At 34.6% G+C, this 13,410-nt stretch overlaps 1 long non-coding RNA gene across 6 annotated transcripts; it reads left to right on the top strand.

Moving 5' to 3' along the window:
• The first annotated feature begins 2,869 nt into the window (after positions 1-2,869).
• Positions 2,870-10,499, top strand: LOC110908932. Of its 6 annotated transcripts, none has more exons than XR_004878353.1 (9): positions 2,870-3,535; positions 3,631-3,813; positions 4,802-4,885; positions 5,235-5,452; positions 5,932-6,058; positions 6,128-6,200; positions 6,989-7,892; positions 7,997-8,146; positions 10,421-10,499. It is a non-coding gene; the product is annotated as an uncharacterized LOC110908932 (long non-coding RNA). The 6 variants fall into 6 exon arrangements; XR_004878356.1 differs by lacking the exon at positions 10,421-10,499 and having other exon boundaries at positions 2,871-3,227; positions 3,307-3,535; positions 7,997-8,011; XR_004878354.1 differs by lacking the exon at positions 10,421-10,499 and having other exon boundaries at positions 2,871-3,235; positions 3,317-3,535; positions 7,997-8,011.
• Positions 10,500-13,410: the final 2,911 nt, after the last annotated feature.

Here is a 13,410-nt window from a genome sequence, read left to right as displayed (position 1 = left end):
TTCGTACCAACTGACACGATTTAAGAAGCCGTTTATGAAAATAATCGGAAGATTATAAACTATAGGGGTTAAATGTGTCAACATTCTTACCTCTGAGTGACGTTTTAACGAACCCGAGGCTTCGAAATATTCAAATATGCTCTCTCAAGAATAAGTGATATAAATTTCATGAGGTTTCGAGATCGTTATACGTTGTTTATGCAAATTCCCAAGAATTAGGGTTTAAAGTGTCAACGAGGCGAAACTTATGTTTTCGGTGATCAATTAACGAAACTGGGCCTAACGGAGTTTGGTTATACTCCCTTGATCATCTACAAACTAACTACAAGGGTCTTATATGCCAAAAATGAAAGATATAAAGCTTTAAAAAGGTCCACGGACTGAAACTGCCAATAGCTGAAACTTTTTAAACTTGTGCCACACCTTGACACGGGCGGTGAATCCTTACGCGGGCTGCGTGGTAGCTGCCAGCATCCAAAAAACTGGCAACTGCAGGTTGCAGCCTGTTACACTGACTTTGGGGCCAAAATTTCGATTCCAGGAGCTATTTGTTGGTTTTAGAATACCACTAGGACACCTGGAGTGATCCTAGATGCCTCCAAAACACCTGCTATCATCCAAATGCATGGCATTTTTCTATAAATAAGCTCCTAAGTTGAATGGGTCATTTGCTCATTCACTTGCAACAACTCAAATACTCACTTCTGGAAATAGCCAACATTTGAAGAGGATCAAGAAGTGTAGAAAAGATAGCTAGGACCTTATGTAAGTGTCTTAGTCTCTGCTTAGTTCATTTTATTAGCTTAAAAACCGAAAAGTCAAATATATCGTAATTAGACTTTGACTTTCGGTTTAATCACAAATGGTCCAGCCACTGACCGAAATGAAAGTGGTTATGGAACCATATTAAGGTAGGTGATTAACCCTTAAAAGGACACCTCTTAATTATTTCGTTTGACTAGTTAATTGTCGGGTCAAACTAGTTAGTCAAAAAGTCAAACTGGACAGAAACTTTAAAAATTGTTGGTGCATACATCTGTCGACTTCGTCTTGTATCGAGTCTTGCTTTGCACATGGCATGTAGTTCGAGAAAATGAAGCAAAGAGTTAATTTCGCATGAAGCTAGTAATTTCGCATGAATGAAATCAATGTAATTTCGCACGCAATTAGAGTGCAATTCCGTGTGAGAGCTAATTCCGCTTGTATTGTTATTTTGTTTGGACATGTTTCGTGCGGAATTAGGTTAACTTTACTCGTTTAAGAATATGTTCTTCATGTACGGTCATTCAGAGGCACAAGTTTGGCATGTTGACACTTTCAGTTCCTTCGCATACATAATTTCATCATTTGTCAACTTTAGTCCTTCAAACTTAATCTTTCGCATGTTTAGAGTTTTGGACACGTGTCTTTACATATTTGGACACGTTTTTACGTGGTGTTACACTTCGCGGCCCGCGAGCGCCAATAAAACTTGATTTTTATTTAATTTTAAATTATATAGGGTATTTAGGGCTACGTTTTCGTATACGGGGTGTATTTTAGGACATATTGGGATATTTTAAATATTTTTAGGGTGTCGAAAAATTATTTAGGAGGGTTGTTATAATATGGGAGTATGTGGTTGCCGGTTACCGGTGTGCCATTTAATTTCAGGATTGTGATGTGTTATTTTATTATTTGTTGTGTTATTTGTGAAAGTGTGTACATGATTTCATTCTATTCTATTGGAATATATACAACACTGTGCATATGGTTGTGAATATAAAATGCTCACTTAACTTATCATGAACATTGGGACAGAAGAACTCAAACTCTAAAGCAAAACTTCAAACCAAAAATATTAGAGATAGGTAATGGGACGTGTATTTGAGTAGGAGAACGGTTTTAAAAATGTTTATGGGTTTTGGATGGGTATTGAAATAGTTTTAGAAATGCATGCGGGTTTGAGATGGGTATATGATTGGGTTAGGTGATATTTGTCCGATTAATCAAACGTGAAACACCTGAACTATTAGGGGTACATAAATTTGATTGTATAAGTTATCATCGCATTAACAAATCCAAACCATTAGGATTTTATAATGTATTGATAGGATCAACCGAAAGTTATTCGATTCAAATCAAGCATAACAGTCATTTATAATCAACACCCCGCCGCAACGTGTGAGTTTGTGTCATTTATAATCAACACCCTGCCGCAACGCACGGATTTGTGTTAACTCGTAAAATATAAAAAGTAAACTTGAGAAATCTAATTAGAATTCTTAATTGAAATTAATGATTAACTTGGTTTGTTTTTTGTGGAGTCACTTGAAAACAAAGAAAAGAATGGATGTGGTGCTGTAACTATATTAACTAGTTTAATACCCGTCCGTTGGACGGGTTACGCTAAGTTAACAAACAAAGATAATGTATATTGATGGTGTTTCGGTTTGCTTCTCCTTTTCCTCTTTTCCATCTCCTATTTGAAAATATTACAACCATCGAACTTTTCTTTTTCTTCTTTTCAAACCACTGAAACGCATTATCCAAACACTACAAAAATGTCATATTAACTTTTAGTGGCTAGTTTAATACCCATCCGTGGACGGGTTAAGTTAATGTATTATATATTAACAACATAAATGAACCTATAAACACAACTAACTTGAATTTAAATATTTATCATGATGTATATTATAAGAATCATTATAACTTGTTTTTCAACATCCACCTCTTTTTCTTGCATTTCCTTCAATTGTATTTCCATATTTTTCATTAAGTTAATATTGAAATGCATTAACTTAACCCGCTTAAACACGAGAGATGGGTTTGAAGTCCTTGGGCCCAAACCCATTTAATAAGCCTAAAAATATAAGTCAGTATATACTTCTTTTATCATTCTAAAAACCCTAAAACATCTACACACCTCCAGCCGACATCCCCTTTCACCCCTCTGCTTTCTCTGTCCAATCATCGGCGACCGGTGCCGGTTACTGGCCGGCCACAGGGATCCCGTGCTTGCTAGCATGTCACCCCACACAACCCCAAGCTCCCTCTTCATCTTAACCCGTCGCACACACCGCTACCCTGTCCAAAGCGAGAGAGAGAGAGAGATCGGAGAACAGGAGAGGGGCCGATCACCTATTTCACGGCAACAGAAGCAGCAAGTGGCGGCTGCAATGGATTCCGACAACCGTTTTTCGGGTAAAACGTACCGGAGGAGCCGGCGACCGACTTACCGGCAGGTTCACCGGTAAAACCCTCTCCCCGTTTCTGTTATTTTTTTTAAGACTGATGTTTGGCTGTTGATGACTGATGATGAAGATGGTGGCAGTGAAGACACCCGACGGCGGTGGTGGCCGCCGCCAGAGCTTCCTTCAAGTTCAAATTTGGTTCTAGTGCTTAGATTCAGATTTCAAATTTTATTCGGTACGGCTTCGGGTGTTACGGATCAGATTCAGGAACGGTCAACAGTTAACCCGGTCAAAATCAGCAGTTTCGGGTGTCGTTTCAGCGGGTTGTTCGGGTCTCGTTTCGAGTAGCTTCGTTACAGGTTCGGGTCTCGTTTCGGGTCAAGTAGCTTCATTACAGGTTCAGGTCTCTATTTGGGTTCAAGGTTAACTCATTTAATGGTTCGACTTGTTTCAGTTTTCGCTCAGGTCGTGATACAGTCCAGTTTTGAGTCTTGGTCTACAGTACGGGTCATATTTCAGTTCGGGTGCTGGTTTGGTCAACTTCAGTCAACTCCGGATCAAAGTCAGATGCTGGTTTGGTTCGAGTTCCGGTCAACTCAGCCTTGGTTCGGGTCAACAACAGTCAACGAAAGACCCGGTAAAGTTTTTAGCGTAGCTAGTTATCATTATTACTTTAGTTTATATTTTATTTAGTATTTGCGAACCGAGCTCGAACCATAGTGCCCTAGTTCATACGTTAGTGAATTGTTACATTTTTGGCGAAATTGAAGAAAATTATATATATATATATATATATATAGAGAGAGAGAGAGAGAGAGCGTGAGTTGATTGAATTGTTGAATTTTGATAAAATAATGACAACTTGAGTTGTCGGGGCATCTTAAAAACAGTGGAACTCTGCCCGATTTTTATATAAATCCGGAACACGAAATGTAATTTATTCCAAAACGACACTTATAAAAAATTTGAGTTTTCTTATGTTAGCATAAGTAAATACTTCTAGTGGCATGGGGTAGATTAGGGTTAGTTTTATGTAATTTAGGAATAGGTATAGAGGGACATTCGCCATTAAAAAAAGTAAATAAATACTTCACTATTTTACAACAGAATTAAGACTTTGATTTTGAGTATTGGTTCTTAGTGGTTGTCGTACGGTTAATATTTGTGTGAAAAGTATAAACATGGAGATGGAAACATGATGTTTTGCTCTTTTGTTTGTGTTTTTGGAACGGAGTAGAATGGTAGCCGACAGGGATATAAGATAACTAACTGCAAAGAGTGCTTTTATTAAGGATTGGGTGTTCTCAACATATCTTGTGTGAAAACAGAGGTTTTCCGTATAAGAAAATGGATGCAGGGCTGGCTCAACTTTTTTGAGGGCTTAAAGCGGAAAATTGGGCTCTTTTTTATAAAAAAAATAATTATTTTGCTTACAATCAGTCATGACTCATGAGTGATATAAAGATTGTCATCGGGTCTCCCCGCCCCGTAGCGCGGGTGTAACCCCACTAGTTCTTTTATAAACAAATAAGTTGGGAAGTTATAGTGGCCTTTGTAACTCAATAATGCAACTTTATTTGATAAGTGGTAAGCTGTTATTAAGGGCTTTTATGCTAACGGTGCAGGGCAAAACAATGGTTTTTTTAACCTCTATTAGAGTCCCTAACAAATGGGCATCACAAAGCAGCAAGAAGGAACACGTATGACAGGTAACCTACAATCCGTCTTTTGCTTTAGACATAGTTCAACACTAAAGATAAAAAAAAAGATGCATAGTAGTTTAAATCACAATTGACGAATAGATAACGCATATAGATTTTAACATACCTGATGATTAGCAATAATGAAACTGTAGATTGTATTGTTAAACTTGATTAATTGGTGCTTAAATGAATTCAACATAATAATTACACAATATGCACCAAAGTTTTGATTACCAAAAATTTAGGTGATCATGGGTGGTTGAACCATAAATATAGGAGTTATTTAAATATTTCAATAACCAACCCTTTATAAAAAAAATGGTACCTGTTTGTAACTTCTTCAGTTGCATTGCAGATATTGTGCTAAAAGGCCTTAAACAGCTGGGCCTGGTCCTTTGATACGGCATGTGGTTTTCAATGGGGAGCTTAAAAAGACAACTACAAGTGTCTTTAAACACAGTCTTTAATGAGGTGTCTAGTTAGAACAACCGGGTGTCGGAGAAGCTTGCTATTCTTGATTGGAGGGCAAAATTGGAGCACTACTCTTGATGCGGTTGCTAACACTAATGTGAGGTTAAAAAATTAAAAAATTATATTATTCATTACTCTTTTGTTCATGCTAGATTAATATTGGTACATTAATTAGCTTGCTTAATTTCTTTATTAAATAATATGTTAAATAAATTATTATTAGGTTTTTCTCACTAAATTATGTATCAAATTTAAATAATATAAATGTAAACTTTTCTATATATATCATTGATTATTAGAAAAGCTCTTTTACTTTGTTGGGACATATGTGATGCAAAAGGTACGTTATACAAAATAATTTCTAGATATAAACTATACGTATAGATGCATTAAAAACTTACTTATCACATATCTCAGTTATCACCTATTTGAATTGGATTTTATAGGTAGAAAGTATAAATGAACCTATTTATTATGTATTTGAACTGGACTTTTATAGGTAGAACATATTTATCACATATCTCAGTTATTATGTTTTTTTTGGTATAACATATGCCATTTGAATCTCACTATGTTTGCAGTGGTGGCTACAACATTAAGACAGGCCCCGGTTGTTCTATAGAGCTGATGAAGTTTGACATGGGTGGTTCAGCAGCGGTGTTAGGCGCTGCAAAAGCCGTTGGTCAAATTTAACTTTCTGGAGTAGAGGTGAGATGATAGTGAATAACTTAGTGATTTGTTACAATCTCCAATCATGTATTTTCACTATGTTTGCAGTCGTGGTTACAACGTTAAGACGGGGCCCGGTTGTTCTATAGATCTGATGAAGTTTGACATGGGTGGTTCAGAGGTAACTTCCAGCTATAAAAAAAAACTGATTTGCTGAAAAATAGCTTCCACGTATATCGTGGCTTTTGTTACTTTGAAAAACCCTCCACATTTATTGGTTGTTTTAAAACACCATAATAAATTTTTATTTTAACAACATAAGCATTCCATATAGTATATAACATATACATTAATAATAATAATAATAATAATAAGAAAAATAATTGATTGTAGCAGGTTTGTAAACAAATAGTTTTACTAACCTTTGCTGATGTGCTGTTGAAGTTGATTTCCTGAAACAACAAAATCATTTCAAATCTTTAGTGTATTGCAGCACCCAATTGAAGTTGATTTCCAGTTGGTTTGGAAATATCTTTGCACTGTCACTATAGTTTTGAAATCTGTAATAATTATAAAAAGGACATAATCTTGGCATTGTCACTATCTCAATAGTGTCACTATGTTTTTGAATTTTTTAGATTTATAATCAGCTCATCATTTATTGGAATTTGGAAATAATTCTTGTCCATTTTACATGTAAAAAAAACATTTTGACTATTATAGTATATAAATTAAATGTAAAATTAGTAAACTATTGCATGAAATTTGAAAAAGGAAAACATTGCCACTGTGTGCCCGTTTACATTTGAATTTGTAGAGAGTAAAAAGCCGTACGTGTCAATTTTGACCATTAGACATGTTCTGTTTCATGTAACGTGAAAATTTAGCTTTGAACCATCATTCATGTGCATCCAACTCAATACTAACAATTTTAAATAAAAGTAACTTTACCGTACTCCTCTGTTTCAGGTTATGGTGCAAGTCAGACGTGTAAGGACTGGAAAACGGGGTGCGGGTCTCAACACTCTCATCAGTTGCAATATTCTGACCTATCATGAAATGAGACGAAACGTTCAAGTTAGAAGGTAAAAGTATTAAAACATTTGATTAGTTAAAATACCTTGGAATTTAGATATGTTGCTTTCATTTTTATCTGCTCCATTGTATACTAATTAAACTTCGATTTGTATGGATTGGTGTTGCCGTTCTTAACATTGTCTTCGGGTATTTGCACTTTGCAAGCCATAATTCGTTTTGACAAAACACCGCAAATAATATGGAAAGTACAAAAAACAGTGTAACCTTAACTTGCTGGTGATTTATTTCATCAAGGTTGTTCCATCATAGCTACCACCCACACAAAGAAAGAGACTTATTAGAGAACTACTGCTGAGTTTATTGCAGATTAGGTTTCTGTAATTTGCAAAACATAACACATGTTAATGAAGTAAAACCAATATTAATGGAATTATGAACAATTTAACCTTCATTTGCAGGTCACATAGGTTCTAGCATTGGGTGTCTTGTCGAGTGTAGTTCTTGAGTGTCGATCTTTAGCTCCATGTTGAGTATGTTAGACAAATAAATCCATAGCACCCGTATTATATAGGATCATAAATAACTGCTAGTATGCCCACTACCCACTTTAAAAGGAACGTGAATTCACTTTTTAGTGAAAACCGCTGGTAACTGCTCATAACATCCTAAAAGGCAATTAATTTAGTGAATGTGGAGATCATGGGCGCAAAAAAAGTGGTGCAAACCACCTGTTCAGAAAACCGTAAATAACCGCCATCACAGCAGTTATATTTGTGAGTTTAAAGGGCTGAGATTTAATCTCAGCATGATCAGACGGATGATATTGATTTCAAAGGTAACCGTCACTTAATGGGTTCCATATATATATATAATTGAGATAACTAATTTAATTAATTTTCAAAAAAAAAACTAATTTATTTGTTTAATGTTTTTATGAAGTTTCACGTATTGGTGAAAAATGAGTTGGGCTTGACTTCTAAAGCTGGGTTGTGGGTCACGCAAAAGAAAAGAAAAACATGGAATTGGTGGAGCCCTCGGGAATTAATGCATTCTTATAACAATTCTAGTCAGGAAACCCAAGTAACAAAGGTGTGTTATAAATACACTTAAGATATGGATTAGGAGTAAATTATGTTTTTGGCTTATATCATTTTTACTATATTAGCCCAAAATATGATTTTTTAACAACTGTACCTCTGTAGTCTCTAAAACTAACTATTTTGGCCCCTATGTCTAACTCCACCCCTAACCCTGGTTAGTTATTTATCACATGCAAGGGTAATTTTGTAATTTCCCCTCCCCTTTAAATCTAATTTCTATTTCTAACCCAGATTTCAAAAACACATCATCATCTTTATCCTTCCCCTTTTCACTTTCTCAAAACCCTAGCCCCCATATTCGCTTTCAAGGAAGAGCTCAGATATCAACATAGAGGAAGAGAAGAGTGAAGTCAGCCGCCGTGATCCTCCATCCAGTTTATCTTAGCCCCCTCTAAATTCGGCCAAAAATAGTGGTCTTGGGCCTCTTTTGGAGCCGCATGGTGACATCGCACAGCAGCCGCCACCTGCGATTGCTAACCCTAGTGCCCCTCGCTGAAATTGTTCTTGTCTCTGGAAGATTTGAATCCAAGTGAAGCGATTTCCAGCATCAACCCCTCTCTAATTCATTCCCCAAAAGTTGTTAATCAATCATTGGGATTGAGGAGGTTGAAAATGGTGTTCCGAAAAAGGCTAAGAATGGCCCCCCTAAGAAGGGCTTCAAGTCTATCAGGAGCAGGGGTTCTAATACCTCATCTGGTGATGAGGAATTAGATGCAATTCGCAAACTTCATGTCGCTCAGGATGCAAAAATCCAGCAAGAATTTGATAAAGCCCATGGATTCACGAGATCCTCTAGAAGCCTTGTCAATCAAAGGAAACCCCAATCTGTTTCTGCAGTGCCCCAATCTCTGGGTTTGACGTGTTCTTGAAGATGATGATTGTTCTTGAAGATCTGGGTTAGAAGATGATGATGTGCAGGAGATGGGTTCTTGTTCTTGAATTTGGGTTTTGTTTTTTGATTTATTCAAGTTCATGAAAATCTGAAACTGAACTGCTGATTTAGCTTGTTTTTTTTTATTTGTTCAGGTTCATAAAGATCTGAAACTGATCTTAAACTTTTGTTTTTTTTTTTTTTTTGTTCAAGTTCATGAAATAGAATTAGATTTAAAGGGGAGGGGAAATTACAAAAATATATTTGCATGTGACAAATAATTAACCAGGGTTAGGGGTGGAGTTAGACTTAGGGGCCAAAATAGTTAGTTATAGAGACCACAGGGGCACAATTGTTAAAAAATCCTATTTTGGGCTAATATAGTAAAAGTGATATAACCACAGGGGCCAAAAACGTAATTTACTCTATGGATTAGTATTCCTATTAGTCAAAGTTGGTAATGATTAATCACTTTATTACATTATTTTATTATAAAAGTCAAAAGTAATAATTATGTTTTTTATGTTTTATTTTATTACATTATTTTATTATAAAAGTTAAAAGCAGTAATTATGTTTTTTAAAGTTATTATATTTTATAATACTTTTTTTCCTGTTTTATATTTTGTTATACTATTATTGTTAACTTATGGGTGTATTTAACAACACCCGTAAGAAAATAGGGGTGGAGTTTTGATTGCATGAATAGCAAATCGAGAAGCACCACAAAAATTTTGGAGTTGTCGGTACTGAACACTATGCGAGGTTCAATCACTTGTGATCTCCTCGGGTTTAGGCTTGTAAGTTTAGGGTTTTATTTTTTTGCACAATTGGTTTTAATCAATAAATCATGGTAAATGTTTGGTTGAAATTATATGAGTTGATTGTTAGTATTATTATGAATTCATGAAAGTTAAGATCTTCTTGCATCATTGACATTGTATGTCACTCCAACCAACGGTAAAATACGTCAGAGCATGATGATTGTTTATAATTTATGACGCTAATTAAAGTTAAATATTTAATCATGCCAAATCCCAATGTTAATACACAAAACAAATAGTTTATAAATAACGTCAGTGGCGGAGCTTGACTAAAAGTTCCGAGGGGGCGGAAAGTCATGGGACACAATTTATATATTGTATAAATATTTAGGCAAAATAATTGGGAGGGGGAGATCCTTTATAATTTTAAAATTTTCGGACGAAAAATCGGAAATTTTACACTTCTAACCGAAACAACCCCCCCCCCCCCCCGGGTTTCCACTCAGCTCCGTCCCTGAATAACGCATAAACACTCCTAGAAGAAGATGTTGTGGTTACTTGTTTATATTAGTTTGATTAATATATAAGGTCATTATTTATGTAATTACTTGGTTATATGGTGACTGCAGTTTATACGGGTCTTCCTCATAAAGCGCGAAGTGATTGAAAATCGAGTCGAGGTGTAGATTATATGGGAGTGGGTCACGTAGTCATGTAGATATTCGTTTTATTAAACATAATAAGCAAGAATGGAATAATGTAATACTCTTAATTGAACTATTTGAATGATTATCAAACGTTAAGAACGTTTATAAAGAAATAAATTTTATGCTTCGTATTTTTGCTGTGCGTTTTTTGTTAAATTAGTTCAGGCTGTTACACAGTGAGAGTGGAAGAAAATGAGGAGATGAATAGATTGTCTTGATCAAAGACTATTGCTTAGCGGCATATGGTTTTACTTTAAAATTTAGTGTTAATTTTTTTATTGGGTTGATTGGCTCATTTTACTTTTAATTTGAGCCAAAACAAGTTGACCGGACCTTTTATCTGTGTTTGGCTTGTTTACAAACCTAATCTAGCTGATCTATTCGTTTACAACCGAGCCAAAAATAAAACGAGTATTTTTTCGAGCAAGCGTCAAGTGGTTTGAACGAACCTAATTATTACAATTGATTATCTGATTTACAGCAATATAAATTTAAATATGAGTTAACTTCCTGGATAATATCACTTCTTTTACAATCTAAGATACGTGCTTCTTGTAGAGGATTTTAAGTTAATTCATGGAATATTATCTTGTGATAATAAAAACAAGAAAATCTTCTACTAGAATTAGACCGAATAAAATACAAACCACTTCATCTCACGTCGTGATAAAGATCTCTTTTATATAACTAAATAATATTATTAATGATTATGACAATAATTTATAGTTATCCTCCCTGGACTTAAAGAAAAGATATAGAAATTTTTTTAATGCAATTATGCAAATAGACCAAGGTGCGTTACAGACAACCATAGAACAGATAAAAGAAGATTCTTTCCAAGGGATGAAGCTGAGATCAAAGATCAGTTCGGTGTCGAGACAGGAGTGGTGGGATTTCGATGTAACCTTGTAATATGTTTAGTTACCTTGTAATTTTTTAAGTTTTTCCTTCTTCTGTTGTTTGTATATCCAGCTACTTGCTGGGTTTTGTCGGTTTTGTGTGGTTAATAAGATTTCGTTGTGCTATTCAAAAAAAATAAAAAAATTATGCAAATAGACACAACCAAACACAAGATCTGTGAAACACAGCCACAAAGGCATTAATTACTGTACTTCGTGAAACACCCAGACATATATGTGAAACACACAACCACGAAACTTTACTTCCACTACTAGAAAATTCCACTACTAGAGAACTGTTACTATTCCTACCAAAATTTCCTAGGCATTTCCTACGAACGAAAATGGCGACATTTTTCCTACTATATTCCGACGAACAAGAAAGGGTCTTAGTTTTGTAACAAAAAAAGCGACAAATTGGTTTGCGTAGGAAAAGTGTCGGAACTTTCCGACGGATTTCCCACAGAATTCATTTTCATTTTAAGCATTAGTCGGAAGTTCGTAGGAATTGGTATGCGTAGGAAATGTGTCGGCAATTTATGACGGAATTCCTACGAAATTCGTTTTCATTTTAATCATTAGTAGGAAATGCGTCGGAATCCAATTTATCATAAAAATATTCATAATAAATAAAATTAACGATATTAAAATATATGGTTTTATTATTTAATAAAAATATATGTTATCTCTAAATTAATTCCGTAGGAAGTGTGTTGGAAATTCCGACAGATTACTCACGGAATGGATAATTTTTTTGTAATACACATATATGTTATTTTTAAAACAATATATATATATATATATCTGTAGGAAATGTGTAGGAAAATACTAACGCAATTCCTACGAAATTCGTTTCATTTTAATCATTAGTAGGAAATGCGTAGAAATCCAATTTATCATAAAAAAATATTCATAATAAATAAAATTAACGATATTAAAATATAAAGTTTTATTATTTAATAAAAATATATGTATGACTTGTAATTCTCTGTTACGATATAATAACACTTAATACAACATGATGTAACCCTTCAACATCGAATGCTACATAATAAAGGCCTTAACGATCCATTAAGATATATCAAGGCTTAACACAGTCTATTAGGGCATGTATGACTTCTAATTGTTCGTTACAATATAATATCACTCAGTACAACGTGATGTAGCTCTTCAACATCGATTGCTACATGATAAAGGCCTTAATGAGCCATTAAGATATATCAAGGCTTAACACGGTCTATTAGGGCATGTATGACTTGTAATTGTTCGTTACAATATAATACCACTCAATACAACGTGATGTAATCCTCTAACATCAGATGTTACATACTAAAGGTCTTAAGATATATCACTCGATACAACATGATATAACCCTTCAACATCCATGTTCATGTTATCAAACAAAACATATTAAAACGGGTTATACAATTTATTAATCACAGTCCGATTAAATGATTTCATACCCGACCAAATGGTATTATTATAATACCATATCCCAAGTCCGTATAAGGGAAAATAAATTAAAAGTATTTACCTGATGTTAGCAGTATAATCCTAAAGCTTTTGATGGCACCTTCTACCGGAAGCTATTTAATATGTATAGAAGGTTTATTATCTATTAGGATGCTAACGGGTCTTTAATTTAGTCAAGGACTTAGACCGGAAGCTATTTAATCTGTATAGAAGGTTTATTACCATGCGACCACTTTCACATCATCACGAAATTTTTATGAATGTATCCACCAAAAGTACACACATTCCGTCCTTTATAATATTAAACTCACTCAATGAAGTGAATCATTCATCAACTCGATCGTACAGTATTACTAAGATCGTTGTGTAATGATTTTATTCTTAATCTTAATCTATTACTATAGTATAATATTATTAATAATGAATTGCAAATAACAATAACACTCACCAAAAAGCTTCCCTAATATAATAATAAGTCGTCCATTCGTGGATGAAGCTTCGTCTTTCATTCATTCTCCCTCCAAACTCCCGTATCTCTCT

The sequence above is a fragment of the Helianthus annuus genome, chromosome 14 (genome assembly GCF_002127325.2).
Source record: "Helianthus annuus cultivar XRQ/B chromosome 14, HanXRQr2.0-SUNRISE, whole genome shotgun sequence".
NCBI classification, from domain to species: Eukaryota; Viridiplantae; Streptophyta; class Magnoliopsida; order Asterales; family Asteraceae; genus Helianthus; species Helianthus annuus.
The sequence above is the reverse complement of the archived record's forward strand: the minus strand, read 5'-3'. Positions and strand labels throughout refer to the sequence as shown.